Raw genomic sequence first — 14,416 nt, 5'->3', positions numbered from 1 at the left:
CTGGCTTTCACCCTCAGAAATGGTCTAAAAGAACTGACGTCAGCGTGCAGGTGGGGCATCTTAAGTAGACACTGCGATGTCATCCCGGCGCCTACGACACAGGACACGGAGTCGACCGACGCCACCTACCGAAGCGCAGGGGTACTGCTAAGAAAAAAATTCTCTGGATCCAGTCTGAAACCTGGGGGTAATTTTAAGGTAAGGAATATATAACTAATAGTCTCTTCCAGATACAAGCATCCTGGGACCAGTTTCAGGGTAACACCCCGCATCAACCAGGCTCGCTTGAATCCAGTGGCAAAGTAAGCAAGGGGCCCCATGTCTCGGCGTACCTCTGCCAACTTACGGCAAACAAAGCAAACACAAGGAGATGATGGACGGACGGCTGAAACTTTTCAGAAACTCACCCCCAGTCACAGATCTGGGTTGAATCCATCATCGTTCTTTAGCTCATTTCGCCACCATAGTTCAGGCCCAGCCATCTGCAAACCAGTCTTGACCATGTGCCTCATGGGAACAGTCCAGACCGAACTGCCAAGTCAGGTCTCAACTGGACCGGAAACAAGCATCCTGGGATTCAAGCTAGCCTGGCTGATATGGGGTGTTACCCCGAAACCGGTCCCAGTTGATTGTTTCCGGTCCAGGGAACACCTGGCTTGGCGAGCGTTGGATCAATGCAAGGACGAGGTTGCATTCACTGGCATTTTTATGAAAAGTGCAGGCTTTTTATAAAACTGACGATTTGTTTCGCACATAGCTAAATCCTGAAGGGTCTGAATGTCAATGCTCCCAAATATAATCATGCCCTGCGGGAAACAGTGGCCCAAACTCTGTCGGCGAAAACAAGCTATTCAGGATAGATGTGTTGCAGCAGTCAGTACTATGTTGTGACTTGGACATAGCCTATTGCTTTGGTCAGGCGATTGGCATGAGTGTGAAACTTCGGTGCATTGCCTGGATTAGGTCTATATGCTTTATTTATTTACTTTATTTATTTGTTGGGTTTATAGAGCGCGGGTTTCCTGGCGCTAAGAGAATACTAAACCACAAAAGCAGGAGCGAGAGACTCAGGGGAGAGGCATGAGCAAAACTGGTTGAAAAGCTAGGTCTTGATGGCTTTGCGGAAGTGGGTATAGCGGGTTTCCAGGCGTAGGTGTTGAGGAAGGGAATTCCAGAGCTTTGGGCCCAGAAGGGAGAAAGATCTACCCCCCATCCTCACTAGGCGTATTCTGGGAACTGAAAAAAGGCCTTGAGATGAGCATCGCGGGCAGCGAGCCGGCGTGTAGGCTTGAACGAGGGCTTGCAGGTATCTAGGTGCATTGCCCCATTTGATTCTGTGCATTAGGCTAAGGGTTTTGAATTTAACCCTATTTTCAATTCGTAGCCAGTGGAGCGTTTTAAGGTGACCGGACATATGTTCCCTCCTGTGGCACTTGCAAAGCAGTCTAGCTGAGGCGTTCTGCACCAGTTGAAGGTGTCGCATGACTGCTTTAGAAGCCCCTAGGTAGAGGACGTTACCGTAGTCCAAGCGGGAGGTGATTAATGCGTTGACCACTGATTGTTGAGTGTCATCTGGTAACATCCATATAATTTTCCTGAGCCACCTCAGGATGGTGAAGCCGGTGGATGTCAGATTGGTGACTTGCGGTTCCATAGTAAGGCCGTTGTCGATGATGATGCCTAGGTTTCGTACTTTTTGTGACGGGATGGGTAGGGAGCCCATTTCAGTTGGCCAATGTCTTGGGTTCCAGAGGTTTTGATTAGGGCCCAGTATTAAAACCTCCGTTTTGCTGCCGTTAAGTTTGAGCATGTTTTCTCTCATCCAGGTGGCAATGCTCCTAAGGCCAGACTGCAGGAGGGAGGAGGAGTCGTGGTCTCCGTTGGAGAGTGAAAATACGATTTGAGAATCGTCGGCGTAAGTGAACATGTTGAGGCCTGCTGCTTCGGCGATCTGAGCTAGCGGGGTAACGTATAAGTTAAAAAGCAGGGGGATCAGTACCGATCCCTGAGGGACACCATAGGGGGATTGGTGGACATTAGAGGCCGCGGTACTAGAGGTGACTTGAAACGTCCTGAGCGTCAGAAAAGATGATATCCAGTCCAGTGCTTTGCCCCTAATTCCCATGGTGGAGAGCGAATTTAAGAAAATGTGGTGAGAGAGGGTGTCGAACGCTGCGCTGAGGTCGAGTAAAATCAGCGCAGCGGAATCACCTCTATCGACTAGGAGGCGGAGATTTTCCATGACCCCGAGCAGTGTCGTCTCAGTGGAAAAGCCGGGGCGGAAACCCGATTGGGAGGGGTGAAGTATGTTGTTTACCTCCGTGAAACTGGCAAGGTGTCCGTGGACGTGTTTCTCCAAGATTTTGGAGAATGCAGGTAGGAGGGATATAGGACGGAAATTGGCCAGCACTTTCGGATCCGCCGATGGTTTCTTGAGAAGTGGTGACACCTTGGCATGTTTCCTAAGATGACTTGAAGACCCTGAACATTTATCTCGGGCCAGAATATTAATGGCACGTAGGGCGGGTTTTGCGCAGGGGAAATGGCCTCCCCCTTTTGGATCGAGGTCCAGGACAGTTTCTGCTTGTATCTGGTGCTGTTTTACAATGTCCTGGTAGATGGTCTCAATCTTTTTAGTAAAGAACTGCGCCAATTCTTCACATTGGACATTATTCAATGGAGGGGGTTTGGCTGATGTATTTGAGCCCGCTAATTCTTTTACGAGATTAAAAAGAGTTTTGGATTTGTTTGTGGCTTTCGCCACGTAGTTGGTTCTTGCCGTGGAGCAAGCTTTATGATAGAGCTTGAGTTTGTTTCGGTAGGTCAGGCAGGCTGTAGGAGAGTCCGTCCTCCAGAGTCGTTCCAGGCGTTTACACTTGGATTTCGCTGCCTTCAGTTCCACGTTGTACCATAATGCAGGAGGGTTATTGTAGGAAGGTGGATATCTGACTATGGTTACCCCCAAACTTTTTGCCTGGTGTTTAGCTGGTTTTTTGACATAGTTGGCCTGGGATCCTGCTATTCAGGGCCCCAGGCTAATTGCTCTCTCCTTAAAATGGACTCCATGTACCTTAGGTACATACCCAATTGGAATTGGCTCACCTTATTGGCCCCTGTAACAGTGTACCCAGGTACCCAGGGCATAGGTGCTTCGAAGGCCTACCAGGGGCTGCAGCATGTATTGTGCCACCCCTGGCCTGGCCTCCATATTTGACACAACTGGCTGATCACTCAGCTGGGGTAAGTTGCTGTAATCACCCCTTACTTAGGTGTAGTATGCCTATACCTAACCTAAAATGGACACATATGTTCCTATCAGTCACTCCTATGGAAGGCCTCATCAATCCTGGAGGCGGAGTGCTTGGAAATATGTGAGATGGTGCTCTGGCATGAGCTGAGCCTGTCTGCAGCTTTCGGAACCATGTCCTTTAGCTGTTCCATGATATTGCCATACCATATACTCTTAAGTGCATTATAATCCTCGCGGTTAAATGCTATCTTGGGTTTGGCTTTATCAAAACATGTCGAGTAAGGTGTCATACGAATTGGACTACTACCCCCTCGCCAGTTCTGGCGACGGGGGTAGCATTCCACCCTTCTAGAGGGACACGACATGTACCTAACCTGAACCCCGGTTAAAGTTAAACAGAGCCTCAGCATCACAAAATGGATGCTGCCACCACAGACACAAGTCTGACCTCCTGCTGCTGGGAGTCCTTCCAGCGAGGGCAGCTTGGACAAAGGGTTTCCTGCCTTGGGAGGTGCTAGCACCTCCCCAGACAGGATTTTGTGTATTGGGTAGGACAGGGCTGAATAGAATCAGACATGCCTGGGGCACACAAGGTGTCCCTGTGCATAGGCCAGTTCAAACCGGTGCTGGGGCTTTCCAGCCCCAGTCCTGGCGTGAAACTGGACAAAGGAAAGGGGGTGTAACCACCCCCCTTCCTGGTTCCACCCAGAGGAGGGACCTAGTAGGTGATCCGGCCCCCCAGATTCGAATAAGAGTGGGAGCTGTGTCCTGAGACTTCAGATCATCCTGAATCAACTTGAAATACAGAAGAAGACTGGACTTCGACATTCTGCTGCTCAGAAGACGGAAGAGAATCTCCCTTGTGGCCAAGGAGTGACCACCCTGTTCACACAGGCACCATCCAGCAACTCGACGTCTGCTTTGCCGCCGCCTCCCGCCGGAGACCGAGCCCAGAGCCTGACAAGACCCAGACTCCCAGACTTCTCACAGCCCGATCCACAGTCCCTGCAAAGAAGGGACCCGTGGAGGCACCGAGAGACGTGGGACCGGACCTCTTGGAAGACCCCCGAAACGCTGACTGCGCAGCATCAGAGGCACCCTCGACGCTGTGCTTTGGGGTTTGAGAAGCCTCAACCTCGAGCAGCCCTTGCACCGAAGATCAGCCCCCCAGCATCTCCACGATCTGCGTGGGGCCCTTTTGCATTGTGCCACTCGACGCGCCTTCCCGTCCACTTGCCACGCAGCTAGTGGCCATCTTGGCGACGAAACCTTCAATTTACACTGCAGGTCTGGTTGCTCCAGACTTGCCCTTGCTCCTGTAAAAAGGAGCCCCTGCTCTGACCTTGCTGGTCCGAGTAACAAGCCTTTTTTCGATTCCTGCGTGGCTTGCATTAGCCAAGGCCTGTTTGCTTCAATCAAGTTGCCGACACCGCCAACAGCGAGAAGCCTGCGTGGGACAGCTCGTGACCGACTCCTGGACATCTTCGACCCCTCGTGTCCACGTGGCTGCAGAGAGAAGCTACACCTCGACGCCTGTTTGCACCCGACATCGCCTGGTTCCACTCTGGTTCCACGGTAGTCACTGGCTAGTGACTTTGAACATTGTCCCCTCTGCTTTCAGGTCTTCACCTCTTCAGATCCACCCTTGGATCCACCGGAACTCTTCACATCGAGCCGCCTGCAGCATCTTCAGCTCCAAGCACCATCGACCTGCGTGACGAAACCCGACACTACTTCGACCCTATGCACCCGCTTCCTGTGGGTGAGGTAACTCAGCTCCGCCGGTGTTCCCACACTGGTACACACCTCTAGTGTCTGTGTCTGACGTTTCATCCTTCTAGGTAACTCGGAAGGTTCCTTTCTAACTAACTTTGTACTTTTTACGCACCATAGACTTTGCATTGGTGAGTGCGTACACTTTAAACACTGCACCCGAGTCCCGCGGGCCTTTCCCGACTTCTTCACTGTTAGTCCCGAACAGCTCCAGCGATTCCCCAGGCCCTAGGCCTATTTCCTGTCCAAGTGGCATCTCTTATACCACTTTCTTAGTATATGGTTTAGGTGGCCCCTAGGGCTCATCCAAAATTGTGCAACTTTTGTGTATTTTAACTGTGTTTTGTTTTAACGCATTTGCTTCTGTGCTCATAAAGAGTATCAGGGTTACTTGTAGTAATAAATCCATATATATTTTCAATATATATCTGTGTGGTGTCCTTTCATTTGGTATTCAAGGGATTGTGTATGGTAAAACAGCTTGCTTCACATGCCTTTACAGAGTTTAGCCTAAGACTGCTTAGTCCATGCTACCCCTAGGATAGCTTGTCTATAAGGTTGACTTTACAACCTGCACCATAAGGGTTGCTTGGCATGGTACAAGGTGATCACTAGAACTAGTGAGCATCATATACCAGGCCAACTTCTCACAGTTATGGTTTGTGATTTTTTTACGAGTCAAGGGAAGGCAGGTGTCTAAGGCTCCTAATAGCCATTTGTTAATTTTAGTAGCTACAATGTCTATGTCCTCGGTGTCAAATAAATCATCCAGGGGTGCCGAGTCTAGGACGGACATAAGGTGGTTTATGTCCAGTTTCTGTTGCCGGACTGTCCTGTCCTGCGGAGGGACAGGAGTTTATGTGGTCAGACACGCTGAAATTTATAAGGAAATGATCAGACCAGTGTAGGGGCAAGGCTGGGTGGCAGAGTGACAGTGGAAGACTGGAAAAAATAGGGTCCAGAAGGTGTCCTCTTTTGTGTATGGCCCCCGAGTTCCACAAAGTGAGATTCATGGCAGCAAGATCGTGGATTAGGTTTGACCCTGGTTTATTTAGCTGGTAGTCAAAATGTATATTTAGGTCGCCTAAGATGGACATATTGCTGTAGTTTATCCGGACCGAGGCGACCCAGTCCACTAGTTGGGTTGCCCAGGGTTGAGGAGGGCCGGGTGGTCGGTAAATCAGGAGACCCGTGAAGGTAAAGTTCGGGTGGAGTTGAAGTTTAAATAGGGCCATCTCACAGGCATTCAAGGAGACTGGTTCCAGGGTACATTGCACCGATTTTTTGAAGATAACAGCTATGCCACCCCCAACACCAATGGTTTGGTCTATTCTGGCTATGGCATAAGTAGACGGGAGGGCTTCCGCTATGTCTGGGCCTGAGCTGGCGTGTAGCCACGTCTCCGTGAGAAATAGGGCGTCCAGAGAGTTGTCGGACAAGAGGTCGAATATGTTTCTTTTATTTTTGCTGAGGGATCTACAGTTCAGGCTTCCTAGAAGCCAACTGTGTGCCGGCTTACGGTTTGCGACAATGGGCCGACAGAGCTGAGGAACATCAAGTTGGAATTTGCAGGACGTACACAAGATGGAATTGTGCCTATCATTTGGTAGAAGCTGAGATTTTTGTTTGATAGGGTGTCGCATGGAGAGTAGTAGTTCAGGCGTATAAACCCTAGGTATTGTGGTGTAGCCTCCAGGGGTTTCGGGCCCTGGGCCCGGCCTGGTGCGGAGGGGCGCAGACGGGCTTTCCTTTGGTGCGCCTTCGGCGCGCTGACGGCGCGCCCGCTGCGCTCGTTGCTGCGCGTCCGATAAATGCACATTGATATAGGGAGGAGAGAGGCGTGGCCTCAGGAAGTGGGCGTGGCCCGGGGGTTGAGCGCGTGATTGCGGCGATGTTGTTCCCTACCTGCAACAGTGCTAAGATCTGCTGTGCGAGGGACTTTGTATCAGCTTTCTGGGGGAAAGTGCTCAAGGGTGAGTGAAATGTGGTTTTAAAAACACAGAAAATGCAAATATAATTTTAAACACAAACAGCAAGCAGACTCTCCCGGCTTCCGCCTCAGGAGTGGTTCGGTAATTTTGGCGCGCTAGTGAGTCAGCGCGACTTATGAAGGCTAGGATTGAGTGGGCGTGGCCTCAGGTAGTGGGCGTGGCCCGGGGGGTGAGCGCGCGATTGCGGCGATGTTGTTCCCTACCTGCAACAGCACTAAGATCCGCTGTGCGAGGGACTTTGTATCAGCTTTCTGGGGGAAAGTGCTCAAGGGTGATGGAAACGTAGTTTTAAAAACACAGAAAATGCAAATATTATTTTAAACACAAACAGCGAGCAGACTCTCCCGGCTTCCGCCTCAGGAGTGGTTCGGTAATTTTGGCGCGCTAGTGAGTCAGCGCGACTTATAAAGACTAGGATTGAGTGGGCGAGGCCTCAGGAAGTGGGCGTGGCCCGGGGGTTGAGCACGCGATTGCGGCGATGTTGTTCCCTACCTGCAACAGCGCTAAGATCCGCTGTGCGAGGGACTTTGTATCAGCTTTCTGGGGGAAAGTGCTCAAGGGTGAGTGAAACGTGGTTTCAAAAACACAGAAATTGCAAATATAATTTAAAACACAAACAGCGAGCAGACTCTCCTGGGTTCCGCCTCAGGAGTGGTTCGGTAATTTTGGCGCGCTAGTGAGTCAGCGAGACTTATGAAGGCTAGGATTGAGTGGGCGTGGCCTCAGGAAGTGGGCGTGGCCCGGGGGTTGAGCACGTGATTGCGGCGATGTTGTTCCCTACCTGCAACAGCGCTAAGATCCGCTGTGCGAGGGACTTTGTATCAGCTTTCTGGGGGAAAGTGCTCAAGGGTGAGTGAAACGTGGTTTTAAAAACACAGAAAATGCAAATATAATTTTAAACACAAACAGCGAGCAGACTCTCCCGGCTTCCGCCTCAGGAGTGGTTCGGTAATTTATGCTTCTCTAAAGATACCCAAGCATCGTTAATGGACAAGCTATTCGATGGCTCTCGTCTTTTAAGCAAGAAAGCAGACTAGGCCCCAGACAGATTCCTTGGGTCTGTCTGCCTCCGCCACGCAATTTCATCACAAATCTCGTCCCCTTTTGGCTACAGTAGAGTTTTTCAACATTGCCAGCACCAGACCCTGCTGCAAACCCAACAGGTCTCTTAGTTCTTTCATGGCCATGGCACACAAAGGCAACGTCCAGGACATCATGCCACTGCGTGACCTGCCTCTACAACTGGTGCAGCCTCAAAACCTCTTTGTGTCCTTCCAGACAATGACTCACCCTATTGTAGGCAGTATCCAACATATTCTCCAGTCAATTAGATTATGCCAGTGGCAGACCCATCTCCCTATTCCACCCAGACTAAACAGTGGCGACGGATGTATCACTTCTGGGATGGGAAGGCCATATGGGAGACAGATTAGGGAACCCTCCTCACCAGCAGAGACCCAACTCCACATCAAGCTGTTGGAGTTGCGAGCATTTCACTTGGCGGTGGAGGTCTTCCTGCCCACCATCACAGGAGGGCGGGTGCAGCTTCTCACAGACAAGACAGTCAATGACGATGGTCTCATCAGGAAGTGTCAGACTTGAACTTGTTTGACAGCGAGCCGAGGATTCACTGGCTCCCAGGTACGCTGCCCCGAGATACAGAAGAATCCTTACTGGGTTGTATTGAATATAGTGTGAGAAGCATATGGGAGAGACGGTGATCTACCGTCCTGATGAGTCCACGGTAATTAACTGGAATGGTTGAAACATTGACTAAACAGGGACTATTTCATATAAATTATGTCTTCTAAGAATCGCCTTTGCTTAACTTGGATTGTACATAAGCAATTTACAGCCCTGTTTTTGTGAACAAAATGTGGATCTGATTATTTTATCATCATATCACTTTCATCTTGAGCACTGCGCAGTCATCACTCAGCGATTTATATATACACTTGCTGCTGAGAATACAATTAGAATTTTGGGAAATGAAAAGGCCTCATCTGAATTCTAATCATGATAAAAATGGTGAAGTAATATCTGCCCAGGGCCTGCATATGTGATACAGACCTGTGAGATAATGAACTCATAGACCTCTGCAGTTGTTCACAGTGCGCATGGGAAGTGCTTCTCATTGGATTCTCATATGTTCAGTTAAATAAGATTTTTGGTTGAAACTTTTCGAGCATTCAGCGCACTGGTAAGGTTTGTCCACAGAGTGGGTTATTGTATGTCGAGTTAGACTCCGTTTGTTACAAAACCTTTTCTGGCATTCAGAGCACTGATAAGGGTTTGCCTGAGAGTGGATTCTCATATGTTCAGTTAAATAAGATTTAAGCGGTGAAACTTTTCGGGCATTCAGCGCACTGGTAAGGTTTTTCCACAGAGTGGGTTATTGCATGTCGGTATAGACTCAAGTTTGATTCTAAACCTTTTCTGACATTCAGAGCACTGAAAAGGTTTTTCCCCAGTGTGGATTCTCATATGCTCAGTGAGATAAGACTTACGCCTGAAACTCTTGTGGCATACTTTGCACGGAGAGTGGTTTCCCCCAGTGTGGATTCTCATATGCTCAGTGAGATAAGATTTACGGCTGAAACTTTTTTGGCATACTTTGCACTGAGAGTGGTTTCCCCCTGTGTGCATTCTGTCAAATTCTGTGAGATAAGATTTATGGCTGTATCTTTTTGGGCACAGGTAACTTTTTTCCCCAACTTCGGGCTTGTTTAGATAATGTTCAGCACTTATCTCTAAAAATTGTGTGTAATTTTCTTAACACTTGAATTGAGCAAACTATGTCTGGAAGCAGTCCTGTAACACCTGTTGAAATTTTTCTAGCAGATAATAGTCTTTAGCCTCTCCGGCAGCAACTTAATTTGTGACTGAAGTTTTTCTCAAATCTATTTGTATAGGTTCTTAGCAATGCAGTAATACGGTGTTGGTTTGATATTTAATGATTAAACTGATAAGGTCCGTTTTGTACTGACGTAATGGCAGTAACTGAGGGCGTTTGAACGTGCAGAGTACTATTGTGGATCATTAGTCGCAGAATATCAGTTCCTTCTACCCTTTCTATGTTTGGTGTAAGGTTAAGGTTTGTAGTCCTGAAGACGAGGCTTTATTTACATTAGCTATAGCGCAACGGTGCTCCTTTAATCCATTTTTATATTTAACAGTTTTACATATCACTCCTGCACAACAGATAATGTTGAGGCGATTTACAAAGAATTACCGAACAGTACACAATAAAAAGGAAACAATCTGAGATGGTCATGAAAACAATAAAATGGTGAATTTTTAAGGTTTTCGCCAGAGTGAGTAGAGTGGGTCGAGGTGTCATATCTCGAGGCAGTTAGTCTCAAACTTGCGTAACTGGTTAAAAACGGTTGTTGAACAAAGGTGATTTTCTAATCTTTTGGTTGTTAACGTGTCAGCTTCGGAGTCTTCTTTCAGAGTCTTTTCTTTGATGGTATCCAGAAGAAACCTTTAGTTGTAAAAAAAAAAAATTATGCAGTGTGTGCTTCCTCTCTAGAATTACATGGTGCTTTAGATGAACGTTATTCTGTCATGCTGAGGCGATTTGTCTTTCTGATAATATTTCAGATGAGGATGCTGAAGTGGTCTTTCTACATTATTTCTGATGCTGTGTGCACAGATATGGCTTTGCTCTGGGTTAATGAAATGCAAAATTAGAAACTTCACTTACAGGTGTAGTACTTTCCTCGCCACACTTAGATTTTTCGAAATTGTTTAAACGTAGAATGCTGGATGTCCTTCAGTTTTTCAAAATAATCCTTCTTGTGGTGCTGACATTCAGTTGCTTAGTGCTAAATCTTGCTTTCTTCGTCCGTAATTTCAATCACCTATAGTATTAAAATTAAATAGTTAATACATGTACATTTCCAAAAATATAATTTACAAGCCAAATCAATGCAGAATTTTGAAAATGTTGAGCTGTTTTTCAGACAGAGCAGAGTGTAGAATGGTAGCATGAGAGTACTTGGATGGAAGAGTGGGGATTTCTAGAATTTTCAACATTTTATTACGCTCACAAAGGATACAAGTACCCTATGAAGTTGTAACATAGAATCCCAAAGGCAGCTATTAAAGTCATATGGACTGGCACCAAACAGATATTAAAAAAATATATACTATTAATTAATTTGTGATGCAGATTTCTGGGAAGGGAATTACTCCTCCACGGACAACAGGTGTTTTCCCCTGCCCTAAGTTAGGACCTACTTGTATCTGATATCCTGACTTGAGATTTGGCCTCTGCCTCAAGCAAATCTATTGTGTGCTGCGAGGACTATGCCTAGACCTATCCCTCAACTATTGTCCAGAGTGTGAATGCAGGGCAATGAAATTAAGGCGTACTTTCATGTGTTCATTTTATTCCACCTGGTTATCAGTTGTTAGGTTTTTCTGCACCTGGACCAGGACACAATTTTTTTCCAGACAGAAAAATTAGACTGCAAAGATGCATAAGACGCTGGGTGCAGCAGAAGCAGCCAAGACTTATGCTGTTTTTTTTACTAACTGGGGGAAACACGCAATTCTTCCCTCTGTTGGTGTTCACAGTTGTTGTTGGCCTGAAATTCAGCATTGAGTGCAGAGCATACCGAGTAGAGCTGAGGGGCCGAGCCGAGGAGGAGTTGACGAGCAAGCGGAGCAGAGCCTGGGACGACTGCCCTGGTTTGTTTTGTGACCAGTTCCCGCTCCTGAAGGTTTCTCCCGCTTCACCCGCGTCCTATTATACGGGCGCTTTAAGTTCTACAGATCTGCTGTGGGGGCAGGAACGGCTGCTGCCAGCAACGCGGTGCTAAGGCGCTGCTAGTGCTGCTCGTGCGGCCGCCGCTGCAGGGGTCAAAGGAGCCTTGGCCTGCGGTGCTGCTGGTGCGGCGGCTGCTGCAGGGCACAGAGGCACAGAGGAGAACAGAGGAGCACAGAGGGCACAGAGGAGCCTTGGCCTGCCGCCTGATTTTACTTATTTACTAAGCATTGAGCAGAGCAGAGCTGAGCCGAGGAGTGGAGGGGAGTGCCTACATCTGCCATCTGTAGTGGGACTGGCTCTGGATCCTGCTCTTGCTCCTGAAGGATTGCTAGCATTCTCCCTTGTACTCTTGACAGCGATGAATAGCAATGAACAAGCAATGAACAGTGAGTGGTGAGTGACAAGTGGCAAGAGGTGTGTGGTGTGTGGCGAGTAGTTAAGGTTGATCGGTCCGTAAGTCGCTGAGCCATTGGAGTCTGTAATAAGTCTGTAATACAAAATCTGAGAAATTATGCAAAGGGAAAAGTGACAATTGACTTTGACCCTCTTGAAGCACCCCTCGACCCCTGAATTGCTCTGCATGCCTAGACTACAGCCCTACCCGGACCCCGGATATTAATTAATCGGTTAATTAAATAATTAAGTAACCAGCAGTACCGGCGGATTCTGTACCGAGGTGTGCTTTGGGGGTGTTTTCCCTTGGAGGTGTTTGGTGGTGTTTTTGTCCAATCAAAGCACCCTTTGGTGTTGTCACTGGCCCCTTTGATTCTCTGAAAGAAGCAAGACGTCTTCACCTTAGAGGGTGTATTATGAGGTCAGGAAAGGAGCGGCCACCTTTCCCTCCTATCAAAAGGAAAAGAAAAATACAACACACACTAATACTAGATACATTTAAAATAAAACAGGCAGGTGACATATAGTCCTTTAAATCATCTAAGGTCCATACATTTGGGAAACTGGGAAAGTCGCTGTCAAAGTTTGATTTTATGAAAGATCCAACTGGTGCTATGCTAACATTGCTAACTAACCCATGTGATCTTCAAACTCCAATTAAACCACTGAGTTGAACAAATATTATATACCCTAAGCAAGGAGTAAGTGAACCAGGCCACCCTGAGTCTGAAGCTTAAGTCGAGCGAATGTCAAATTCAACTATGGACCACGTCAACCATTGGGGTCAAATAACGGACCTAGAGATGTTAACTATTCCACTTACTGGTCGTTTACAACAAGATTACCCAAAATTCACAAATCCAACAATGGGAGATACTCAGCAATTACTACCAACTAGGCAGCCAATGCCAATAGAAGTGAAAGTAAAAATCAGAAAAGCTAACGGGATAGGGGAACCATCTAATTTGGGCCAAATAAATCAAGGAGAGCAAGAAGCTCCAAAAGAACTAAATGGTGGGGTAAAAATCATAAGGGAAGCCAATACCCCACTGAAATCGGATCTTACTCTGTCGAAGATAAATTCAGTTAAAAAACAGGACCAGCCGAAATGTAATCAAAATAACGGATCTCAAATTAATAAGGACGAATACAACAGCAACTCAGAAACTCTGCAGCGTTGGAGAACTCCGTATCAAAAAGACGTTTTGAATAGTAGTCCACAATTCATTAATTCTTGTGATGAGGGACATGATTTTCAAGGACAACAAAAAGAGGAGTATAAGGACCTCTCATTTATAAATGGGCAACACCATTGCCCAGGTACTCAGGTACCAGGAAGTGGGAACGCGGGAGCAATTTGGGATTTATTCTTCAAAACCTCGCAATTAACTCTGGAAGCTTTAACATATCAGTCCAACAAAAAGGAGGTCCAAATAGATCTCTTGAGTGCTGCGGCATCCTCTGTTGCCGGAATTGAGCAGAAGATAACAACACAAAATAATCTAATAGTAAGGGCACAATCTCAGCCAATATCTACGTATGCAGAGTGTAGTTGTGCCCAACTAATTAACAAACTAGCTACCTGTCCCGGGGTAGGGAGGGACGTAGGACCAGCGCCCGACACTTCCTGTGCAGGGGGGGGTAGTAGAAGTAGATAGAGAGTCGGACCCTCTGAATAAGGTTTTAAGTGAAGGCTTTATTTGTCTATACGATTTTCTTCTGCGACTGGTAATCCTCTCTCTCACAAAGGCGGCAGGGTCGAAGGCAGACTTCCTGACAGGATCCAGCTTGCTCGGGAATCGGATCTCAGCTTGTCCCGCCGGTTCCGTTGGCGTAGGGAGAAAGGAGAGAGAGGGCGGTGTTAGGTCAGGGTATGGGACCAATGCGTGCAGTAAGGACCGGGAGTGAAGGAAACCAGTGCAATCGTGAATATATACAGTCTGTGGGGGGGAGAGTGCTTGTGAGGAAGAGGAAAGGGTTTACGGACTGTACACGGGGCTATACAACTGATCACTCGGTAGGTTGGACCCGACGTCCCACCCAGCCCGCCACTCTGCCCCGTACCTGTTGGAGCCACGCTCCTCCCGTGGGAACGTGGCGGGGCGATGCGTAGATACGTTGGCCGCCTGGCTTCTCCAACTCGGCACCGGCCTCTCGAGTCTAGACCGCCTCGCTCTCCTCACGCTCTCCGCTGCTGTAACCTCCACGCTCTCCGCTGCTGTGACCACCTTTCGC

The 14,416-nt window shown here is 47.9% G+C and overlaps 1 protein-coding gene across 7 annotated transcripts in view; it reads right to left on the bottom strand.

Annotated features, from left to right (window-relative positions):
* LOC144765147 (uncharacterized) overlaps positions 1–14,416 on the bottom strand; it is a 158,062-nt gene that overhangs the window by 117,275 nt on the left and 26,371 nt on the right. For 4 of the 7 annotated variants that reach the window (XM_078650320.1, XM_078650331.1, XM_078650316.1 and 1 more), the window contains one exon: positions 10,721–10,877. The exons of 2 other annotated variants lie outside the window; for them this stretch is intronic. The gene's annotated coding sequence lies outside the window, so the exon portion shown is untranslated. Of the gene's footprint in view, positions 1–9,474; positions 10,499–10,720; positions 10,878–14,416 lie in introns of those variants that run through there. One more of the 7 variants, XR_013597689.1, reaches the window with a different exon arrangement.

The sequence above is a fragment of the Lissotriton helveticus genome, chromosome 1_1, assembly GCF_964261635.1.
Source record: "Lissotriton helveticus chromosome 1_1, aLisHel1.1, whole genome shotgun sequence".
Lineage (NCBI taxonomy): Eukaryota > Metazoa > Chordata > Amphibia > Caudata > Salamandridae > Lissotriton > Lissotriton helveticus.
The sequence above is the reverse complement of the archived record's forward strand: the minus strand, read 5'-3'. Positions and strand labels throughout refer to the sequence as shown.